This window comes from Mandrillus leucophaeus, unplaced genomic scaffold (genome assembly GCF_000951045.1).
Source record: "Mandrillus leucophaeus isolate KB7577 unplaced genomic scaffold, Mleu.le_1.0 Scaffold460, whole genome shotgun sequence".
Classification (NCBI taxonomy): domain Eukaryota; kingdom Metazoa; phylum Chordata; class Mammalia; order Primates; family Cercopithecidae; genus Mandrillus; species Mandrillus leucophaeus.
In genome coordinates, this window is record NW_012104921.1 from 1,067,172 (window position 1) to 1,079,589 (window position 12,418).

At 37.4% G+C, this 12,418-nt stretch overlaps 1 protein-coding gene across 2 annotated transcripts in view; it reads right to left on the minus strand.

Moving 5' to 3' along the window:
• The window catches only part of G2E3 (G2/M-phase specific E3 ubiquitin protein ligase), a 59,506-nt gene extending 52,346 nt beyond the window's left edge, over nt 1–7,160 (minus strand). The window contains exon 1 of one of the 2 annotated variants that reach the window (XM_011994768.1): nt 7,011–7,160. The gene's annotated coding sequence lies outside the window, so the exon portion shown is untranslated. The remainder of the gene's footprint in view (nt 1–7,010) is intronic. The other variant, XM_011994770.1, reaches the window with a different exon arrangement.
• Nucleotides 7,161–12,418: the final 5,258 nt, after the last annotated feature.

The following is a 12,418-nucleotide window of genomic DNA, read 5'->3' on the forward strand; positions in this document are numbered from 1 at the left end:
AATTAGAAAATACTTAGAGATAAATAAAATCAAGCCCCCAAAACAATATCTCAACTTTATGCCCAAAGAAACTAGAAAAAGACCAAACTAAACCCAAAGCTAGCAGAAAGAAGGAAATAATTTAGAGTCCAGATAATGTAATAAAAAATTTTTAAATTGAGAATCAATGAAATAAAAATTGCTTGAAAAGATCGACAAAATTGAAAATGTTTAGTTAGATGATCCAGAGAAAAAAGAAGACTCAAATTACTAAATCAGAAGAAATCAAAGTGGGACACTGCTACAGACCTAATAGAAATAAAAAGAATTAAATGGGACTATTATGAACAATTGTACTCTAAGAAGTTAGTTAACAAATTAAAACAATAGGTTAAATAAACAAAAGTGACAAGAAGAAATAGAAAATTTCAACAAATCTACAAACGAGGGATTGAATCACTAATGAAAAACCTCCCAACAAATAAAAGTCCTAGCCCAGATGGGTTCACTGGTGAACCTTATTAAATATTTTTTTTGTATCCCCCCCGAGATGGAGTCTCACTCTGTCGCCCAGGCTGGAGTGCAGTGGCGCTATCTCGACTCACTGCAACCTTCGCATCCCAGGTTAAAGCAATTCTCCTGCCTCAGTCTCCTGAGTAGCTGAAACCTTACTAAACCTTTAAAGAAAAATTGGCACCCATTCTTTCTCAAACCCCTCCAAAAGATATGAGGACACTTCCCAACTCATTTTATGAAGCCACCAATACCCTGATACCAAAGCCAGAAAAAGACATCACAGAAAAGAAAACTACAAGCCAATATCTGTTATGAACATAGATGCATATACTTAACAAACTGCCAGCAAACTGAATTCTGATAAAGAAAATTTTGTACCACAACCAAGTGGGATTTATCCCAGAAATGCAAAGGTGGTTCAACATATGGAAATCAATCAATATAATATAGCATTTTAATTGAGAAAAAGGAAAAGGTCACATGCTCATCTCAATAGATGCAGAAAAACATCTGACAAAATACAATACTCAATGATAAATACACTCAAACATTTAGGACTATAAGGGAACTTCCTCAGCATCTATGGAAAAACAAACCTGTAATTAACAAAATTATTGGTGAAAGACCGCACACTTTCCACCTAAAATCTGTAACAAAACAAAGACACACACTTCCACCACTTCTACTCAACACTGAACCAGAAGGTCTATTCAGAATAATAAAGCAAGAAAGCAAGAAGTAACTCTATTCAAAGAAAGCATGATCTTATATGTAGAATTTCCTAGAGAATTCATGAAAAACTGTTAGAGCTACTAAACGAATTCAGCTAAGTTACAGGATGCAAGATCAACACACAAATATCAGTTGTATTTCTATACAACAATGAATGATTCAAAAAGGAAATTAAGTAAACAAATCCAGTTACAATAGCATAAAAATTACTTAGTAATAAATTTAATGATGGTGGTGCAACATTTGTGCACTGAAAACCACAAAACAGTGCTGAAAGAAATTAAAGAACCCTAAATAAATGAAAAGACATTTTGCATCCATGGGTTGAAAAACTGTGTCACTAAGATGGTTATACTCCCCAAAGCAATTTATAGATTTAAAACAATTCCTGTCAAAATCCCAATGGCCTTTTTTGCAGGAATGGAAAAGTTAAGCCTAAACTGCAAGGAATCCTGAATAGTCAAAATGATCCCCAAAAAGAAAAAGCTGGAGGATTCAAATTTTCCAATTCCAAACTTACTACAAATCCACAGTAATCAAGACAATGTGGTACTGGCACAAGGACAGACATACACATCAATGGAAAAGAAGAAAGAGTCAATAAATAAACTTACATTCTCTATAGTAAACTGATTTTCAATAAGGGTGCCAAGACCACTAAATGGGAAGAAAACAGTCTCTTCAACAAATGGTCCTGGGACGACCAGATAACCATGTAAAAAGGAATTAAGTTGGCCAGGCGCGGTGGCTCACACCTGTAATCCCAGCACTTTGGGAGGCCGAGGCAGGCAGATCACGAGCTCAGGAGATGGAGACCATCCTGGCTAACATGGTGAAACCCAGTCTCTACTAAAAATACAAAAAAACTAGCCGGGTGTGGTGGTGGGTGCCTATAGTCCCAGCTACTTGTGAGGCTGAGGCAGGAGAATGGCGTGAACCCAGGAGGCGGAGCTTGCAGTGAGCCGAGAATGCGCCACTGCACTTCAGCCTGGGCGACAGAGCGAGACTCCATCTCAAAAAAAAAAAAAGGAATGAGGTAGATTGAACCCCTACCTCACACGCATTAAAAAAATCAACTCGAAAAGGATCAAGACCTAAATGTAAAAGACGGAACTATAAATCTCTTAAATGAAAATCTAGCGGTAAATTTTCATGACCTTGTATTTGGCAATGGTTTCTGAGATATGACGCCAAAAGCATAAGAACAAGAAAACAATAAATTGAACTTTACCAAAATATAAAACTTATGCATCTAATGACAATCTACAGAATAGGAAAAAATATTCAGAAATCATATAACCTGATAAGGGTCTAGTACCTAGAATACATTAGAAACTCTTACAATGCGACAATAAAAAGACAAGTAATCCAACTTAAAAATGAACAAAATATCTGAATAGACATTTCTCCAAAGAAAATATTCAAATGGCCAACAAGCACATGAAAAAAAGCTCATTATATTAGTGATAGGTAAATCAAAGCCACAATGAGATACCACTCCATGTCCACTACGGTACTATAATAATTATTTTTACAAACTAAAATAGTAAGTGTTAACGATGATACGGAGAAATTAGAACCCTTACATATTGCTAGTGGGAAAGTGAAATGATGCAGCAAGTACGGAAAACAGTTTGGCAATTCCACAACACATTAAACAAGACTACCATATCACCCAGCAATTCCACCAGGTATATAACCAAAAGAATTGAAATGTTTTAATTCAAACAAAAACTTGCATACATATATTCATAGCAGCACTATTCACAAAAGATATCACAAAGGTCAATACTTTATTTGTGACAACTAAAAACTGTAACAATGGTATATGGATAAAACAAACTGTGGTATATTCATACAAGAGAATACATTTACTAAAACTCATTGCACTATACCCCTAAAATGGATGACTTTTATTGCATACAAATTGTATACCAGATACTTGTTTAAAAGTTAACAATTTTTATTTAAAACAAAAAGATAAGTGTAAGATAAAAAGCAGTGGCTGGGCACAGTGGCTCACGCCTGTAATCCCAGCACTCTCGGAGGCCTAGGCGGGCAGATCACTTGAGGTCAGGAATTTGAGACCAGCCTGACCAACATGGCGAAACTCTGTCTCTACTAAAATCACAAAAATTAGCTGGGCGTGGCGGTGGCTGCCTGTAACCCAGCTAATCGGGAGAGTGAGACAGGAGAATCACTGGAACTGGGGAGGTGGAGGTTGCAGTGAGTCAAGATCGCACCACTGCATTCCAGCCTGGGCAACACAGTGAGACTCCATATCACTCACACACACACACACACACACACACACACACACACACACAAGCAACAAAGTTACAAGTTTACATTAAGTTATAAATATACAATTAGTCCTCAGGAAACAGGAGTCATCCTCCCCCACCCTGCCACCCATTGGCTCCATATGTCCATTTTCATGTTTCTTCATGATTCCACTGTCATAGCAACACATAAGACCTTTCCAGCTTGGCTTCCAATAGTCTTGTGATATCCTAACTCCAAAATCAAGATATCACATGAATGGTCTAGCCTGCATCAGATAGGCAGCTCCGATATAAATACCTGTACCACTTTTGTTGGGGAAGTGGTATGGGATAGGCTTTATGTTCCTTAGACCAACCCTACCCACTGGTTGTGAGAATGATGTCCCTACATTGTTGGACAGGTTTTTAAAGAAAAGCTACGGGCAAGGAGATTAGGTAACTGTCTTAACTGTTTAAACTGAAAAGGAAAAGTTTTCTGTTTTTTAATTCCTAACATTTTGAATTAAGATACTTCTTATTACACCTAACATATACCACTCTTATAATTAAAAAAAAAAAAAAAACTGTACCAAGAGGAAGTTAAATATCTTAAAAATCATTTTAAAAGTTATTAAATCTTTTGGTGCCTCAGTTTCTTCATCTTAATATAGAGATAATAAAATGGTTGTGCGGATTGAGAAAATATGTATAAAGCATGAATTAAATTCATGAACATTAACAAACATTGCTCCTGATTTTTTCCCACTTGAAATGTCTTCTGAGCCTATAATTTCAATACTTATTTTTCCATATTAAGTTTATAAACCATATGCTATCACTAAAATCTCTACTAAACTACAAAGAATTATATGCTATAACCTCAGAAAAAAGCCAAGCCTTCAAAAAAAAAAGCAACAACTTTTTTCAGTCATTAACGCAAGACAAAATGTGTTAAATTGTTAAAATAATAAGTACTCACTAACATACACAGTTCTAGAGTATCATGACACTCACTGTTCTGCACTGTGCACTGTAGACATAAAAATTAAAAGAACAAGGGCAGTCTTGCACTATCTATTTATAAGCAAATTGCACCGAGGAAGAAGCATGGCCTGGAGAAGTCTTTAAACCCATCTGAGTAAAATCTTATGGGGGAAATAAAAAGGCTAATGGCTAAATATGTATAAAAAGGCCAATGGCTAAATATGTATAAATAGTAAGAGATAGATTTGGAGGATTCTAGTAGCATTGGTGGAACATCAGCAGGTTGGAAGAGAGTGGCGTAATATTATGAAGATGGTCCTTGGGAAGAGAAGTTGGTACCAGACTCTGAAGGGCTCTGTAAATAAAAAGGAAAGCTAAGAAATTTGAATCATATATGGTAGACAATGGGAAGCCATCAGAGATTTTTATGGAGCAACATCTGGAAGGAGACTGAGGAGAGGCAAGAAATACTACTTTTTTAAAAAAGCATAAACTTTTGAGTTATATCTAATTTCCGACTTCACTTCCAATGTGTTATTAGTTGTGTGAGAACAAATTACTGAGCCACTCTTAGCCTGTTTTCTTATTTAAAGATAATAACTACCTCAGCAATATTGTAAAGATTAATGAATGTATGTGATGCGGTTTTTACAGTTTAGTAACTCAATGTAATTGGAGACTTATGTATCATTTGCTATGTGGCACACACTATTCTAAGGTCTTTGTATATATTAACTCATTCAACCCTCACAATAAATCTACAAAGTAGGTAACCCCATTATATGGTAAAGGGAAATGAAGCACAGAGAGGTTAAACAGCTTGCTCAGGGTCACCTAGCTATCAAGTGGTGGAGATGGGCTTCAAACCAAGGCAATCTGGCCCCAGTTCCAGGTCTTTAATCAACACATTATAATGCCTCTCTAAGACAGATCAAATCAGTGTTTTTAAAACTCACAGAATTTTCTAACCTTTCAGTTAAACATGCAGACTCTTCAAGGTCATCCTCCAGATCTACTGATTCGGAATCTGACGTCTGGAGTGCAGGAATCAGTATTGAACAAATCCTTCAAGGTAATGTATACAATAAATTCTGAAACTCACTGATTCAAGAAAGAGCAAAAATTCAATGAAAATAATACAGGTAGAAAAAAAAGAAAGAGATTAGGATATAGCGATCCATTTTTAAAAATTACCATTTGTTGACAGCACATATGAATTGAGCAGAAAGGCTAAGAGAAATATAGCCAATGTCTTTGTTACAAAGACTATATGAAAAATGCTCATATTTTAACTATCCTAAACACCGAGTATTTACATCTATTCTTCCTGGCTAACACTTAAAACAAAAGTTCAATAGCAGGAAGAATGGGTGTGCTGGAATAGCCAGCATGGGAGGAAGGAATGTCTTTATTCCGATTATTATGAAGTCCTACTTTTAAAAAGATATTTATACATTTACATGGTACAATATCATGGTGTTAAAATCTTAAAAGGAACTTAAAATATCTTTTAGTATTAAGCTACACAAAACTGACGATTTTTAATAAAGATATAAAACTTGTACACATTTAAAGTTCTCATTTATAGTTTACACTTATGGCACACTTTTAAACCATTCCAGAAGGCATGACTTTACTACTGGGTTAGACAGAGTTCCATATTTCAGATAGTTCATCATTAAAAATAAAAAAGCCCAAAATAATAAAACCCAAAGAAAACAGATGCTCAAAGCATTAGTGGATTACTTCCAAAAAGACTCCATAATAACCCAGTTGGCCAAAGAATGAGGGAGGCGAAAAGGCAGGGCGGTGGAACTAAACCTTATCCCTATTGTTTGCAAACTAAGACCCTAGAGAATCACCACCGCTGTTACTATAGCCGGTTTAAATGAGCAAGAGTCTCGGATTTTTGCGGTACATGAAAAATGTCAACAGTGAAAGAAAAATATCCGGGTTTTAAATACAAAGGATACTCGAATTTCAGTTTAAATGCCACCCAGGCATTTCAAAGACTGTCACTTCCCTGCAGTCCAGAGTTAATCAAGGTTGTCCGGGTATCTCTCTTAGTAGGAACTCGGAGCCACGTAGAGCATCTTTTCATTCTAAACCTGCCCCAATCTTCCATCTTTCATAAAAAGAGATTTGTTTAAACGTGGCAACGCTTTCACAATGAGATTTAACGACTGTTGAAGCTTCAGCATTCAAGTCGAATTGGTGGATATAATAAACTACGGGTTAAAAAAAAGCCACGGAGGATGCGTATAAACAAGGTTTACTCTTGGAGGACCCGCAGGGCCTCCGAATCCTCAACACTGAGGGCTGGCTGGTGTGCGCAACAGTCGAGAGCGCTGATCGGCAAACGCCCCCAGTGCCCCGAATTCCCAAAGTCTCCAGGCCCGGACCCAGCACCAGACGTCCCCAAAACCACTGCGAGGCCCCTGCTGCGCCGTCCGGCCTCCTGACACCCTCTCCCACCCCACGGTCCCGCTTCTCACTCTGGAACGCTCTGCGTCTTCCCGTTCCCCATTTACTCACCAAGGCGAGCTGGACAGAAGTTCCAGAGCGTCAGTGCCACTTTTCCCGGCCCGCTCTGCGTCGCCCCACGCCGATCGCGAGCAGCCACATTTAACGGCCCACAGGATTCAAATTCGCCCACTTCCGCTCGCAAACCCGGAAAGAGCGGTCAGCCCCGCCCCCGGGGGCGGAACCCTAGGAGGCGCTAGTTGTGGGGAAGGGCCCTTGCGCTCCCGCCCTGCTGCCCAGTGGTAACCTGGCTGTGTCGCCTTGGCTTGTTTGTTTTGTCTGGTCTCTCTCCCTGTTTAGGAGCTCAGAAAAACGCCGGGCGCGGGGTCGTTGTTTCCGCCTATTTGCTCTTGAGGGAATCCTCTTGTTTCCGAAGTGGACAGAGATGTGCTGAAGTTTCGTCACCTTCGAGGAATGGGGCTAAGGAAACCACGAACCGAGCCGGAAGGGTTTTATCTTTCCCTTCATCCTCGAGGAAACAGCAGCAGCAGCAAGAAGGAAAACAAACCAACCCTCCAAATACTTAGTACAGCCTTTCCTGGGCCTCCTCAGTCTTATCCCGGCACAGTCAGGGCTTTTAATTTCTGTCTGTCCTGGGTTTGGGGAAAACAAAAAAGCCAAGTTCACCCGTATTCAGCTAAAAGTTCAAAATAAATAGTCTGACCAATTCCTGGTCTCAAATAAACTATTTGATGGTAAGTGTTAGAAGGAAATAAATTTTATTTCCCCCCTCTGATAAGGGCTCACTTTACGAGATTATTAAGTATTGTCCCGTGAGATTATTGAAACTACAGTATCTTTTCCTTCATCGAGGACAACCGTGTATCTTTCATCCAAAACCTCTTAAGCTTCTGAAGAGACGTCTATCTGGGAGCTTCCAGAAACTAAAGGAAGGACTGGAAATGCACTAAATAACTCTGACCTTTATGGCTGCGATTGATGTTGCCACCAGATCATCCTCACATCTAATAGCATTGAATTACCTAGACGGATCAGTACAAACCAAACCATGACAGCATACCTTTAGCCTTTGTCAAAAATATAGTTTGAAAGGTTTACTAGATTTCTGGGAACCTGCACAGGGGGTGTGGAAACCGTTAACTGATGTACTGTTTTTAACAGTGGAAGATAGAAAAGAACCTTTGTCTACAAATAAGGGGTTAAATACATGTAAGTTTTGATACTTTAGCATCTAATATACTGACACTGTGGGCACTAAAAGTAATGAAGTAGGTCAGCAGGTACTGAAATGAAATATTGAAAAAAGTTTAAGAAGGACTGTAGTATCCTTTGAAAGTATATGTGTGTATATGGTATACAAAGTTTGGGGATGGATTCATAAGCTGTAAACATCTCTGGGAACGGGACTGGTAAATAGGAGTAGGAAGAGATGGAGAACTTTTACCTTTCACTTTATCACCAGTTGTATTTTTAAGATAATAAGTTTTTTTTTTTTAATTTCACAATTTTGTTCTTTAAGGAAGATTGTTAGAAACTGAATACATTCTAGATACAAAATCAGGTTTAATAAGCGTATAAATTTCTAATGTCTAGATAGTCTATGTCCATTCATTCATTCAGCAGTTCTTTCTACACTTACATATAATGATTTGACCACACATTTTGTCATTCATGATATATTGTATTATTTTATGTTCCACATATCTAATATGACCCCGTTAAATATATTGCTCCTTGAAGTTTCTTGAAGGCAGAAACTATGTCATATATTTTCCTAGGTCTTTCATAATTCTTGGCACCTTCCCACCATTAAGTCTTACCCTTCACAGGAATTAAATTCTCAAGTTGACCTGTACACAAAAGTTAAAAATGCCCTGGAAAAGTCACCCAAAAGATTATACATATATCTGATTTTCTTTATACAACTCCATGGGCAAGGTTTTATATATATATATATATATAATTAGTTTGTCGCCTGAGTTCTCCTTGGTCAGTCCTTCTCTACAACCCTCAATGAATTCTTCAATTTCTTCCACTAAAATGTTGTCAAAGTCATTATCACCCCGCAGCCTAGCTATCACTTGGAATAATGAGATTCAGTTCTCATCAGTGGTGGAGAGCCCTGTAAAGTCATTCACATTTTTTCCCCATAAGATTAGCCAGGCTTAATTGTATTAATTGTCTAGGGCTAGTGTTCACTGAGTGGCCTATCTGGTTATTTGTACTATTTAAAATGTTGTTCTTTTTTTTCACCCAGAGTGAGTATAGGTGATTTTGAATACAAACAATATTCAAGTAATGTTACAGCATTTCGTGAAAAAAAAAGATCTTCAATAAACACCCACTGACTAAATCAAAGAGCCTGAGTAAATACAACTTACGGACTTTTGAAAGAAAATATTCAGTGCAGGATATACTTAAATCTAACAAACCTGGCCATCAGACCAGGCATTCTGTGAGCTTATAAACATTTTAAATTAAGTGAAATTAACATAAGTATTCCACTTAATCCATGCTGCAAAAAATGAAGAATAAAACTAGGAATTTTATTCAGTCTCTGATAATCCCTCAGTAATGTGAACTAGGTGAGAACTGAATTTTTAGAAAATTTGAGTCATAGCTAATGTAACCTTCTCTCTTTCCTGTTTTCCTCTTCATATTCAATCCATATACAGCAGAAAACAAGACAAAAACACTTCTGGGACCAAGGGTCATCAATTTTACATGGAAGAAACAACATAAACTGCTTTGGCAGAAGAGTTCCTATAATCTACGCTAAAAGATTTTTACCACAACCACATGAGGAACAAAAATGATAAAATGTGTAGAAATTTAAAGAAAATTCACAAAACTAAATTGGAATTCGATTTAATTTAAAATAATTTTAAAATTTTAAATATAGTTTTAAAAAAATTTTATTTAAGAAAGATATAGAACCTGCTACTTTATAATTTGAGAACATAAGTGATTTCAATGTTCATATAGGAAAATTAATATGTAAGAATTGTTAAGACATATTAGAAAAAGAAAACAGAGGTTGGGAGTAGACAATTTGTCTTACTAGATAGTAAAAACTTACCACAAAGCTGCTACAAAGAGTAGCCAAAAAAAAAAAAAAAAGACAAAAAATATAGTATTAGCACAAAAAAGAAAAATACTTAGAGAACCCAGAAAAATGAAACTATATAGAGAATATTAATATATTATAAAGGTGATATTTCCATTTCAGGAAAAGGATGGATTCATTCATAAATTAACAAGAACTGGAAATAACTGGCTAGCTATATGGAAGATATAAAGTTAGGCCTGTACCTTTTATCACATACAAAATAAATTCTGGAAGGATTAAAGATTGAAATTTAAAAAAATAAAACAAAAGTATATTGGGGAGAAGTTTAGAATGATAACTGTGACTTTAGGGCAGAAGAGACTTCTTAAACAAGGCAGGGCCAGGTGCAGTAGCTCTTGCCTGTAATCCCAGCACTTTGAGAAGCCAAGGCAGGAAGATCACTTCAAGCCAAGAGTTTGAGACCAGCCTGGGCAACATGGCGAGACCCGTGGCTCTACGAGAAACAATTTTTTTTTAAATTTATCTGGGTGTGGTGGTGTGCACCTGTAGTCCCAGCTACAGAGGTGGGAGGATCCCTTGAGCCCAAGAGTTGGAGGTTGCAGTGGGCTATGCACCACTACACTCCAGCCTGGGTGAGAGAGCAAGACAGGAATCCTAGAAGCTGTAAAATAAAAGATGAGTATGTTTGATTATGTTAAAGTTTAAAATATTTAAACAGCAAAAATCACCATGACACATTGAAAGATAGATGAGAGACAGTGATAAAATATTTATAAAATATAGGACACTAGGTTAACAATTCTAATGTAAAAACTTTTATAATTTCTTTTCAAAAAGCAATAAAAATGGGCAGAAGAAATGAACAAGTAATTCACTGAAAAGGAAATGAAAGAGGACAAGACACAAAAAATCCTCAACTGTACTACCTCACTTTTGGGAATACAAATCAACCAACCAAATACCAACTTTATTGGATTAGCAAAAATTAAAACAATTCACAATATCCCACAATGGAAGGGTGTGGTGGTAAAATGTACACATCTTTTTTTTTTTTTTGAGACGGAGTCTTGTTCTGTCGCCCAGGCTGGAGTACAGTGGTGCAATCTTGACTCACTGCAACCTCCACCTCCCAGGTTTAAGCAATTCTCCTGCCTCAGCATCCTGAGTAGCTGAGATTATAGGCATGCGCCACCACGCCCAGCTAATTTTTGTATTTTTTTAGTAGAGATGGGGTTTCACCATGTTGGTCAGGCTGATCTTGAACTCCTGACCTTGTGATCTGCCCACCTTGGCCTCCCAAAGTGCTGGGATTACAGGCGTGAGTCACTGCGCCCGGCCAAATGTACACTCTTATCTACAGGAGCATACATTGCTACAATTCTTGGAAAGTAACTCGGGCTTTTCTCAACTTTGGGATTCTCCTATAGAAATAAGCATGCTAGTGCTTTTTGAAGCACTACTTATAGTGACTGCTAACTGGAAACAACTGTCAAGTGGAAGATAATTGAATGAGTTAGGGTACATCCATCCTGTTAGGAGGCTATCCAAAGTTGTGTTGCTTTGCCCCCTAAACCACTGCCTCCAAAGTTAGGACTATTGAACCCCCAAAGACATGCAAATAAGAAGAAGGTATGGTATTCTTTAGAGAAATAACAATGCTCTCTTATACTGTAATGCTGATAAACCTGGCACTCATTCTTAAATTAGCACCCACTAGAATTAGTATACACTTTTGGACTAAACTGTCCTTTACAGGAACTCATTCTTCCCCTGTGTTAGCCATATTGAACTTCTGGTAACCCTTCCTGCCTTTCAAATGAGTCAGGTTTTGTTTTTGTTTTTGTTTTTTTTTTTACTCTCAGCCCCTACCTACATTTGAAGCAAATACTTGACTCATACTTAAGGCAGATTCATCCCTGAATGTCTGTTCACTTTTCTTTTATCTTCCACCTTGAGGATGAATTTCCAGCTTTTTCTCTAGCCTCTCTCCTCAGCAATACCTATTAATATTCTGCCTGTTATCTGATAACACCTCACTTATCTGTTGCTTGATTAGAGACCATTCCTGAGATCTTAGAATGAAAGTTTTTAATTAAATTTTCTGCTACTCAGAACCCTAATAGAGTCATACTATAAGAAGTATACTTTGAGGCCGGGTGCAGTGGCTCACACCTGCATTTTATGTGGCTCACATAAAATATGTCACAATCAGTTCCTCCTCAGAATACAGGCCACTGTAGCACTCTATTCCCAAACTTCTACTTCACTAACGTCTAACAAAAATGTAAAAGCATGAAATAGAGGTAATTCTCTTCTCCCCAATTGACTTTATATCTTAATCGTTCCTACTCTACTCATGATCTTGTTACTGCTGCCGTATTTACCTCAG